The following is a 12,712-nucleotide window of genomic DNA, read 5'->3' on the forward strand; positions in this document are numbered from 1 at the left end:
CTGGGATCCGAACCCAAGAACTCTGACTTCAGAACCAACACTCATAATCCCTATGTCCAAAGGTTATTAACAGTACATTCAAAATATTTGAATGAGATTAGTTTTAATGAATAAATGAGCTAAATGGAAAGGTCAAGTAATATCTCACTCCTAGAAGATACACAAACACATTTAAAACCCTTTTCTCATACAAGAGAGTAGACGGTAGAAAGTGTAACTGCTAATGTTAACAACTAGGCTCATTGTTACAAATGACATCAGTAACCACAAGTCACAGTGACACTTTGGGTTTTCTAGGCATAGGGAGCTGCAAAAGAATGTAAGGGCTTAATCCTCTGAGCATGTGAGGAACTTCTAAATACCTGGACAAGAGGAGAACAGATTCCAACCTGAGGAGCTAGTGTTAAAAGAGGCTTTAAGTATTTCATGTTGTGTAGTATTTTATATATGCAGAAGTATATGTAAATTACAGAACAAGATAATAAATATCTGTGAGACCACCATCCAGCATAACTAGAAATGGGTAACATTGCAATGGCTCCTGTGTGACTCTTCCAGCCTATTCCACTACCTCCCCACAGCTCTGGTGTGATAGCATTGGCTTGCCTTTTTAAGCCTAAACAAACGATTTAATTTTACCTGTTTCTGAGCTTCATGTGCTGTCTAATGTTCTAAACTTAGTTTTTAAACTCAACATTGTTTCTAAGATTCACCTAAAGAGCCTGTGGACGATTGTATTTTACTGCCATGCAAGCATTATCCTATTTTGTTTATCCCATCTCCTGTCATAGACATTTGTAATTCTGACTTTTTGTTGATGTTCCTGTAAACATGCCTGTACATATCCAATGGTCCGTGGTCATATCACTTTCCTGCAGGACACTGGTCTCAAACCTGGCTGCACATTAGAATAGCATAAGGAGTTTGTTAAATTATTCTTCATGCCCCAGATATGTACATTTAATTTTATCCATGACTGAAGACAATGCTGTAGGGTATATACCTAGAGACGAACTTGTTGACTGAGAAGACACTGTTATCTTCAACTTTACTGATGTTGTCTGAGTTTTCCAAAGCTGGAGTACCTAATTATACTTTCTCACCAGAAGTGAGGAGAGTTCCTCTTACTCCACATTCTCATTAGCTGTTGATATTGTCACCCTATGCATTTTTTTGCCAAGTTAAATAATTAAAATGGCATTGTTGACTCCTTCAGTATTGTTTTATTGGTCTGTTTATTTTTCTCTGCAGCAATACCACCCTGTTTTGTTTTTTTTTTTCTTGAGATGGAGTCTTGCTCTGTCTGTCACCCAGGCTGGAGTGCAGTGGCATGATCTCCGCTCACTGCAAGCTCTGCCTCCCGGGTTCACACCATTCTCCCACCTCGGCCTCCTGAGTAGCTGGGACCATAGGCACCCACCACCACGCCCGGCTAATTTTTTGTATTTTTAGTAGAGACGGGGTTTCACCGTGTTAACCAGGATGGTCTTGATCTCCTGACCTCGTGATCTGCCTGTCTCGGCCTCCCAAAGTGCTGGGATTACAGATGTGAGCCACTGTGCCCGGCCCCACCCTTTCTTAATCACTGTAGTTTTACTTTGTTTTATTATAATCCTTCTATTTTCTTCTGCCTGTTTCAGAGTTTCGTAGTAACTCTGGACCCAGGAGTTATTTTTGTTGCCATTATTTAATAATTTGGTTAAAATTTACTCTTATACATACCAGTGGGAAATAGAAAAACACAAGTGCCAAATTGTGAATAATAAAGTTGAGACAAAGATGCAATCAGGAGATGGGCCAACGTTGTTAATCTTCAGTGAGAATAAGATGCTTACTAGACTTAAGTTGTTGACTATTTGTTAAATTGACAAGGAAAGTGTGAAATGTTGGCACTATATCATTGAAACACATATCAGAAAGAAAAGGTGAAGGGTTAGAGGAGATGAAGTGATGTAATTTATGACTTAAGAATGAACAAAAAAATTTTCCAATGTTCCATGTGACAGGAGAAACTCAGACTATGTGGAGTTGTTGATAGGGAAATAGCTTGTTACATAAGAGATGATGTATAAAACATAAATACTAAACTAAAACCAAGTCAACTATTATTTAAACCTTAAAACTCAGCTCAAATATTATATTCACCTATTCCTGCAGAAAATAGTAGTTGTTCCTTCCTAGCTGCTGCTTCTATAGCATGTTGAATAGTAGTTATCTTCGTATTTTTTTTTCTCTACTATAATGAGATTCTACAGATGAAAGCTTTCTCTTTCTAAGTGTCTCTATCTGGCACACAACAGGTGCTCAAGAAGGATTTTTAAAAATACATGAATAAAAATCAGGTTATGAGTTCTCTAAGAACTTTAAATTTGGCTATGTAACCGTTACATCATAGATCAATTTACACAGTTAATGGCAACCTAGTACATATAGAGCTTCACATTAAAATACAAAAAGGAGCCGGGTGTGGTGGCTCACTTTGGGAGGCTGAGGTGGATGGATCACGAGGTGAGGAGTTCGAGACCAGCCTGGCCAACATGAAGAAACCCTGTCTCTACTAAAAATACAAAATTAGCTGGGCATAGTGGTGGGCACCTGTAATCCCAGCTACTTGGGAGGCTGAGGCAGGAGAATCATTTGAATCCAGGAGGCAGAGGTTGCAGTGAGCCGAGATGGCGCTACTGCATTCCAGACTGGGCAACAGGGCAAGACTCTGTCTCAAAAAAAAAAAAAAAAAAAGAAAGAAAGAAAAGAAAAGGAAAAAAAATACAAGAGGGAGAGTGGTTCTTGGAAAGCAGGTCAAAGAAAGAAATAAAGTTTATGCCCCCTCATCAATTAAATTGACTTTCAACTAGAGGAAAAGTAAAACAGCTCTAAAAAAAGTAAAACATGGAAGAACTCTAAAATTATAGCCAAAAAGAAGCCAAAAACAGAACACCAAATAGCTTGTGACCCTCTTAGGGAAATCAGGCGGCTACTCTAGGTCAAACAGGGAGTGCTAATCTTGCACCCTTTGCTGAAGCACCTTAAGAGCATCATCCTCTCAGGGCTCAGTAAACAATGCCCCAAAATGAAGGCCTTAGAAGCAAACATTTCCTGACCTTCTCCTGCTCTCCAATTTTTCAGTCCCATTCTCCCCAATAATAGCCATAGAAATTAGGATCCCTCTTCCCCAGGGTGGGTCATAGAAATCAGAACCCCCTTTCCCCAAAGTCAGCCATAAAACCTAAAAATAGTACTCTAACTCCCCGCTGCTCCAGCCTTTCTGTGTAAAAACTTGCCATAAAGAAATTATCTGACTTACCTTGTTTGACTATAGGTCATAAGACCCCCATTTCAGAGACAGAACTGCCTCATACCAGTAGGAAAAAATGCATGGCTAGAGAGTCAAGAGAATAGAGACAGACAAACCTTACTGAGTTTCCCCACTCAGTCTGCCAGCATTAAATCATACATTTTTTGTCAAATCATATTTCTACATGGTTGTCTGTACTAAGCATAAAAATGGACAATTTCCCCTGTATCTTTGGGTCTTCATTCTAAAGTCTCATGTGTATAGATGTTAAACAAATTTGTATGACATTTCTGCAATTAATTTGCCTTTAAGGGTCCATTTTTCAGTAAACCTTCAGACTTGGCCCCTACTTCACCCAGATCACCACCCAGGGAGGTCACAATAGAGATTGTGTCAGCACCAAAATTAATGGCCAGCAGATCAAAGTGTGAGGGGGGAAAAAAATAAAAAAATAAAAGCTTTAGGCAGGTCTGACATTTCATACAATACAACTTTAATCCCCTTTAATATCATCTAATAAAAAGAAGAGAAAGATTCACAAAAGACAAAGTGAAAATGGTACAAAACAGATTAACATGAGAATTAGAGAATCCCTACTGCAAATCTCATCTTTTGTTTTTCCTCAGTTTTCCTATCCGAAAGTATAACTTAATGAAATCAGAACCTTTAGACCAATATTCATGTAGAGGGTTTTCAGTAAATACTAGGACATTTATAATACTTTCTCACCATAGCATTTGCAAAGGAAAGGAAAGGTTGACAGAGAAAGAGAGGAGTTGGGCAGGGGGTTGAGAGAAAGAGGGAACAGAGAAAGACAGAAAAGGTTGGTAAGAAAAGGAAAGGGAAGGGGAAGGGAGGTTGTTTGAAAGAGAAAGATGGAGGGCGTTGAGAAAGAAAGAAGGGTTGAGAGAGGGAAGCAGGATGAGAAGTTGAAGGAGTATGAGAGATTGGGGAGAGGAAGAAAAGAAAGAAGAGGGAGGTTGATGATTGGAAAAAAAAAAAGTAGAGAGATTGAGAAAGAAAAAGTGATTAACAGAGGTGAAAAGGGAGAGAGGTATTGAGAAATTGAAAGAGTATAAGAAGTCCAGGGAGATGGGGTCAGGGAGGGGGAATGTAAACGGGAATAGGAGGTGGGGAAGAGGGAGAAAAGCGGTTCAAGGAAAGGAAGAGAGGTTAAAAGAGAAAGAGAGTGAGAGAAGAGGGAAGTTTTATTTTCTAATACCATTACAGAAATATCTTGTGCTCATACTTGACTTCCGACTTTAAAATGAAGATTCGTTAGAAAAAGATTATTCACCAATTTCAATGCAGCCTCAGTTACCTCCAGCCTTAAATACAGACAGAAATATTTGGGAAACATACCATTTTGTTTCAGAGTTAAGGATTCCTAATTTAAGCATATAAGCTTTTTGACTTTAATTTTGAAGAGCAAAATTTTCATAATGTGGATATACTGAACCTAACGTCTTGATGTATTATTGTAACTACAGTTATTGGGCTGAATCATATAAAGTAGCTAATTTTCAATTTTTTTAACCTACGGAAATGGCAGCTTAATAATTCAAACTATTATAATTTAATCACAATATTGAGTTCTATAGGACAGAAGTCCTGAATATTACGCTTTGCGAAGTTGTTTGAGTATATATATATATGTAAGCTTTCTAGTTCCTTATGAATTGTTGTCTCATTTGATTATAAATGTGCTTGCCTAGAGCGGAACCATATGCCCTTTTGGAATGCTGCATTCTTAGAAACCAAATGACACATTTTGGTGGAATGTGTAAAATAAGAAAAAAAAGGTGCCTCAGGCTCCTACTCATTTTATATTCCAGATTTCTGTGATGGACTTTGGCATCTAGATTTCTGACTCAGGGACCTTCCTTAGTTCCTCCCTGATTCTTCACTACAGCTTAGAGAGGTAAGGGGACTGAGACAACCTGAGTTTCAGATCCATTCAATATATTATAAACAAATGAAATATCCTCCAATTTTATCTAAAAATTTTAAGGTCAATTGATGTGCCTGATAAATAATCTCTTAAATGTCCACTGCTCATCACAATTGTGAAACTGGCAGGGACCTTTCCTATCTGTTTGTGCTCAGAGCAGTTTCTGGCCTGTATCCCTGTGAGTGAAGTTAAGAATTACATGGATTGAATAATATTGCCCTTCTTATCTTCCAGTGTTTTCCAAAGGAGAAATAAAATAGTACAATTATATATAATGGTATTCAAAATATACAGCATACACATGATAGGCAAGATATGAATTGAACGATTCGAATTTGTAAGTTCCCAGGAGGCATGAAACAACATTAACTTTCTGTGGCCAATGTTTAATATTGAATGTACAAACACACTAACACCAACCTCTGCAATGATAATGATGGGTGGAAGTGACACTGAATATTTCAGCACTGACAAGACACTCGTTTTTCTGGTGTACTGTTATGCATTTCTTTTCCCATTTGTAATCACAATTGTAGCACACTGCTCTTTCAGTGATCTTCACTTCTCCTCCAGTGACAGATGTGATCCAATCCCAGCAGGCAGAAATTCTTGTGAAGATGGTGCAGTGGGATGGCAGTGACTGCTGCCTCAGCTCACAATGTCAACAAGCTTGGACTTCCCATGCCGGGCACATTGCGGTGTTCTTCCGCAATCTCCCTGCAACCAGCAAAAAGAGAAGTTCTCCCAAATGCCTGGTTCCTGGCTGACACTAACCCCAACTGTAGAGGATGGTCACGCAGGGCACAGGTTGTTCTCTTTATCTCACTGATTTCTACTCACAACCTAATAGAAAACTATGGCCACTCAGGTAGTTGGCTGATGTGACAGATCTCTGAACTGGATTGAAATCTATGCCTTCAAGGAGAGACTGAAAGATAAGTTAGTGTAAATTCACTTAATGCTGACTGTAGACTCTGCCATGAAGAAAGTTTCAAGCATCTATATAAATGGCCAGATGATGGTTTTCAATTACATGAAAACTTCTTTACGTTTTCAGTGTTACCAGCAGTAAGTTCATTAAGCCACCTAATTCAGCTATGCAGCTGAATCATAAGAAATGATCATCTGGGAGCAGTGGCTCACGCCTGTAATCCTAGCACTTTGGGAGGCTGAGGCAGGCAAATCACGAAGTCAGAAGTTCGAGATCAGTCTGGCCAACATAGTGAAACCCCGTTTCTACTAAAAATGCAAAAAATTAGCTGGACGTGATTGTGTGTGCCTGTAATTCCAGCTACTCAGGAGGCTGAGTTAGGAGAATCACATGAACCCGGGAGGTGGAGGTTGCAGTGAGTCGAGATCACACCATTGCACTCCAGCCCGGGAGACAGTGCAAGACTCCATCTCAAAAAAAAAAAAAAAAAAAAAAAAAGAAAGAAAGAAATGATCATGTTGTTTGTAGGTCAAAAACCATTGAATACCAGCAATTACACATAATTCATCCAAGTAATGAATAATTCTTTTTGAGAACTGAGTTCACTTCAACTATCAAATTAGTAATCAAGGTTCATTTGTTTTTAAGGTAACTTAGCCATGTATTTATTCTTCTTGCCTTTCTTTTTAAAACTACCATGCATCTATACCTCTTTATGAATCAGCAAATGCCAGTTTGTGAGACATACTAAAAAGAAAACTCCCAGACTCATCAATGCAATCTTTGAATTAACATGCAGGAAGATGATCCTGCAGCTTTTCTGAATATATTGGTGTTTTTAAATATCCATACCCTGGTAGCTTTGCCAAGAGGTACTAATGATCAGAGATACCTTAGCCTGCTGTACCATGTTAGAAAATTCATCCTCTAGCACAGAAAGAATAAAAATACATATAAACCTAGGCAAATGCTTTTAAAGGCTAAAACAGGGATTGCCCTCTATGTAGACACACTCTTAAGGGTAAATCCCACCAGTTTTCTCTCTGAGCACTATAATGACATTGTTAGGTGATTTGTAAAGACCTAATATTATTCTACTTTAGCTTATACAACAGAAACACCAAAAACTATTTTGTACAGTTCTAGGATGAGAGAAAAATAATATCACTTCATGGAAGGAAAAAGAAGTTGTTTAGACCCAAATCAGTTGTTGATGAAGCGATCAATACAATTCATTTTTAAATGTCAAGCCTATACTTGATTCCCTTGGTTTCACTGTGCTCTCATTCTTTTGACTTAACTTTGCCGAATAAACATCATGTTTAGAGACTGACAATGGAAACTACATTCTGATTTATTCTAGTCTATTGGATATTTGTAACTTGTTAACTCAGTTGTACAATACAGTAGAAGTGAAACCAAACTCATGGGTTGACCTTCACATAGGCTAGTTATTTTCACGTAATCTTTTCCACCCATGTACTATTCATACCAATCCGTCATTTCAGAAAAATGCCTCACATAGTTAGAAATTGGATGATACCTTCAAGTATGAGTTTTCACTGTTATAAAACAATTGTGTATGTGTGTCTGAGTTTGTGTATGTTTACAGTACAATTGGAGAGTAATCACATAAAAATGAGACTTACAAACATCGGGTAATAAAATCACTAGATATTCTTCAATACATGTTTTTATAAGTATCAATAAACTGGTATTCATGAATATAATGACCTAAAACCCAGGAAGTCACCTTTAGATCCATTATTTTAAAAGACTTTTCCCACCATTATTCATATTAAAAATAGAGAAAAACTGAAAATGAATAAACAGAATACACTTAGATGTCACATATATTTGTTTGAATTCTAACATTGGAGGAGGTGGTACATATACTCATTATGAAATTCAGTTGTTCCCCATCCAGCAGTCATACATATAAAGTAAATTTATTTTATCATCTTCCTCTGGCACCAGATTAGTAATGAAAACTCTCCTAATTAAAAAGGATGTTGAAGAGAAAAGTAAATATAATTTAGTCTGTAGGATTTATGTTAATATTGTCTATGTTGTTTGCTCTTCAGTGACGGCTCTAGAAATAGCTACTTTGATCTAATAGTAACCCCCACTCTTTCTGAGACAAAGTCTCACTCTGTCATCCAGGCTAGAGTGCAGTAGTGCCGCCGTAGCTCACTGTAGCCTTTAACTCCTGGGCTCAAATGATCCTGCCTCCTCCTAAGCCTCTTAACTAGCTAGTATACTACTACTGGCATGCACCATCACACCCGGCTAATTCTTTTTTTTTTTTTTTCTTTTTTTTGGAGATGAGATCTTGCTATTTTGCCTGAGATGGTCTCAAACTCCTGACCTCAAATGATCCTTTTGCCTCAGCCTCCCAAAGTGTTGAGATTATACGTGTGAGCCATGCACCTGGCCAACATTACTCTTTTAAATGCTGTGATTAATTAAGTCTTCCAGAAAATGCTATCTGTTACTCAAAAGGGATCAGCCCAATTTATATGTTACCAGTTTGCTCCAAGTATTACCATATCCTCCCAGGACAATAGGAACATATGCCCTACACTCAGATGTGAGGTTCTTAGTTTCTCATCCATAATCAAAAAACACATCTGCCATTTTTCCACGTGCCTCTAAGACATCACCTTGTTGAATCTGAAGTGACAGTGGAGAAAATATAACTCTCTTCCTTCTTCGACTACATCATGTGAGGAATGGGTAAGAATCACATTTGTAGTACTTTAAACTTTTCAAGTATTTGTTTATCTAATACATATATTTATATTTATTCTCTCTTCCAAGATGTATAATAAAATATATACATTATATATTTAAAAATTCACATTTTTATCTTATCACCAAAATGTGTTTATATATAAACAATGTGGGTTTATGTATGTGTCTGTGTGTATTACACAAACAGACACACACACACATTTGTTTTCCCATGCTGTTTTATTATATTTTGATTCAGACTTTCACATACTTTAATGCTTCAGCCTATCTGCCATCCTGGATCATTTATTTCAATGATTTGTTCTTTATTTTTACTGTTCTTAATAAAATTATATAAACTCTTTGAAGTATAAATTATTTTCCTACTCACCTCCCTATGCACATCCAAATTTTATGTTATGCTGCCTTTGCAGATAATCATTTCACTTTCTGCCAAATTTTCTTGAGCTAAACCATTTTCCTTCTGCCAACATAAGTTTTTTAACCAGCAGCTGGCTTTTCTTTTCTCTTTTCTTTTCCTTTTTTTTTTTTTTTTTGACGGAGCCTTGCTCTGTCGCCCAGGCTGGAGTACAGTGGCATGATCTTGGCTCACTGCAACCTACACCTCCACCTCCTGGGTTCAAGCAATTCTCCTGCCTCAGTCTCCCGAGTAGCTGGGATTACAGGTGCCCACCATTATGCCCGGCTAATTTTTGTAATTTTAGTAGAGACAGTGTTTCACCATGTTGGCCAGGCTGATCTTGAACTCCTGACCTCAGGTGATCCATCCTCCTCAGCCCCCCAAAGTGCTGGGATTATAAGTGTAAGAGTGTCTGGCCTACCAACTGCTTTTCTTGTTCTGATTTTTTTCATTTATTAGATTATGATCACATCAAGTCATATCAGTCAGTTAATGAATGTATCATGATTGATTAAATCCCACTGATGAACATTTAGACCATTTTCTCTTTTTTGCTTAAAAGCTGCATCAAGCATTCCAGATAATAAATCTGTGCAGTTATGCCATTATTCCTGGAAAGTAGAATTGCTGAGCCATGAAGCTTGTACTTTAAAAAATAGCAACTATTGCCACATTGCCTGATTTTTGAAAAGATAAAAAAGGATGTATCAACTTACAGTCCACCCAGTTATGTTTATAATTTAGAACTATGTCAAGAATCTTTAAAATATTCCTACCCTAAATCCAGCAATTCTACTTCTGGGAAGTTTATTTTAAGGCAATCCTAGTCCTGGAAAAATATATATATACTAGGATAGTCAATCCAGCATTATTTAAATTTTTTTAATAAAGGAAACAATCCATTTTTATATGAATTGTGGAAAGGCTACCATGTATCCATTAAAATTATATTTTAAAAGTCTTTAATATGAAGCAATGCTGACTATCATAAATGAAAATGTACAATAATATAAAACTTACAATAGGTATATTACTACAACTACTTAATTACAAATGAATAGTATGGGAAATACAAGAAGGAAGTATGCCCGAATATTCACATAAAGGTAATGATGCTGGAAATTGCAGGTGGGAAATGTCTTGTCTTTAATAGGAAAAAAGTCATCTCTCACTCTTCCCAATGAAAAGAAATGAATAGGTACAAATACAGATAAGTTACTAAATTCTCAGAGGGAAGAGAAACAAAATCTTATGTTACTTTTGGTATCAGGTGGTGTTAAGTAGGAAGCAAAGTCCTAGGAGAACAGGAAAAAGGATCAAGATAAGAAAGTAAGGAAAGAAGGGCTGAAAAGAAGCAGGAACGTTTGTAATGACGATTGTGGATATTAGAAGACAGAACCATGCAGGCATACCCCCAAGGATTGCTGAATGGTACTGAAACTGGAAACCACAAGATTTTAAGGGCACTAAATATCACCACTGGTCTTTGTCTAAAAAAGTGCTTCTCAACGTTGGCTGCACATTAAAATTTCCAGGAGAAATTTATAAAATACCAATGCTAGGTTCAGGAAGGACTATGATATAAGGTCAACACAAAAACGTCAATCACATTTCATGTAGAACCCAAACAAAATACCATTTAAAATCACAATGAAGACAATGTAATACTTAGGTATACACTTAGCAAAACATGTACAAGATCTGTATGTTGAGAATTGCAAAATTCTGGTGACAGAAATCAAAGAAGATCTAAATAAGTGGAGAGACATTGTTCATGGATTGGAAGACTCACATAGCAAATATGTGAATTCTCCCCAAACTGAGCTATAGCTATAATGCAATTTCTACCAAAATCACAGCAAGGGTTGTTGCAGACATAGCAAGCTTATTTTAAAATTTATATGAGAAAGCACAGACCTTAGCATGTCTAAAACAATCTTCACCAAGAATAAATTGGAAGAAATCACTTTTCCATATAAAGTCTACTATGTCCCTACAGTAATATGTAGTAGTATGTGAAAGGATAGACACGTAGCTCAACAGAAAAAAGATCCCAGAAATAAACCGACACAAATATGCCCACTGTATTTATGGCAGGTACAAAAGTAATTCAACAGATGGTGTTAGAGCAACTGGATATCCCTTAGACCACACACACACACACACACACACAAACAAAACAAAAAGAAAAAGAAAAAAGAAAAGGGGAGAGAGAAAGAGAGAGAAAGAAACCTCAACCTAAACCTTACACATTATACAAAAATTAACTGAAAAAGGATGATGAAGTTAAATGTAAAGTGTAAGGCTAAGGCTATAGAACTTTTAGGAAGAGCAAAGGAAAAAATCTAGGGATAGACAAAGAACGCTTAGACTTGACACCAAAAGGAGAAGCTTTTTTTTTTATTTTTTAACAGAGCAATTGGACTTCATCTAAATTAAAATTTTTGCCTTGCGAAAGACTCTGTTAAGAGGATAAAGAGACAAGCTAAGACTGGGAGGAATATTTGCAAACCACATATTTGACAAAGGATTAGTGGCTAGAATATATAAAGAATCCTCAAACTCCACACAGTAAGAAAACAATTCAATTAGAAAATAGGCTAAAGATGTGAAGAGGCTTGTCATTGAAGAGGTTAAAAAATGGTAAGTAAGTAAATGAAACATTGTTCGATACCATTAGCCATTAGGCAAATACAATAAGATATCACTACCACTACACACCTATCAGAATGGCTAACATTTTTTTTTTAAAAAGAATGACAATGGCAAATGCCAGTGAGGATGCAGAAAAACCAGGTCACTCACACATTACAGGTGGGAATATAAAATGGTAAAACTACCATGGAAAAACAGCTTAGTTTATTAAAAAACTAAAGATGCAATTTCCATATAACCCAGAAATTACGTTCTTGGGCATTTATTCCACCGAAATGAAAACACATGTCCGCACAAAAACTTGTACACAAATTTCCACAGGAGCTCTATTTGTAATAGCCCAGAGCTGGAAACAACCTAGATATGCTTTGACAGAAGAACCATTAAACAAACTGTGGTACATTCATACCATGGAATACTATTCATGTATTAAAAGGAATGAACTATTAAAAGGAAAGAACTATTGAACAAGCACAATACAACTTGGATAAATCTCCAGGGGACTGTGCTGAGTGGAAAAAGTCAATCCTCAAAGGTTACATACTATGCAGCTCCATTTATATATTACTCTTGAAATGACAAAATTCTAGAAATTGAGAATAGATTAGTTGTTGCCAGGGGTCTGGGAAAGAGTGAAGTGGGAGTTGCTATAAAAGGGCAACATTTTGGGAGGCTGAGGCGGGGGGATCACCTGAGGTCAGAAGTTCGAGACCAATCTGACCAGTA

At 36.9% G+C, this 12,712-nt stretch overlaps 1 long non-coding RNA gene across 1 annotated transcript in view; it reads right to left on the minus strand.

The window, feature by feature from the left end:
* Nucleotides 1-3,766: 3,766 nt before the first annotated feature.
* LOC144332687 (uncharacterized) overlaps nucleotides 3,767-12,712 on the minus strand; it is a 38,799-nt gene continuing 29,853 nt past the window's right edge. The window contains exon 3 of the long non-coding RNA XR_013400659.1: nucleotides 3,767-5,963. This is a non-coding gene — a long non-coding RNA (uncharacterized LOC144332687). The remainder of the gene's footprint in view (nucleotides 5,964-12,712) is intronic.

Source organism: Macaca mulatta, chromosome 11 (genome assembly GCF_049350105.2).
Source record: "Macaca mulatta isolate MMU2019108-1 chromosome 11, T2T-MMU8v2.0, whole genome shotgun sequence".
Lineage (NCBI taxonomy): Eukaryota > Metazoa > Chordata > Mammalia > Primates > Cercopithecidae > Macaca > Macaca mulatta.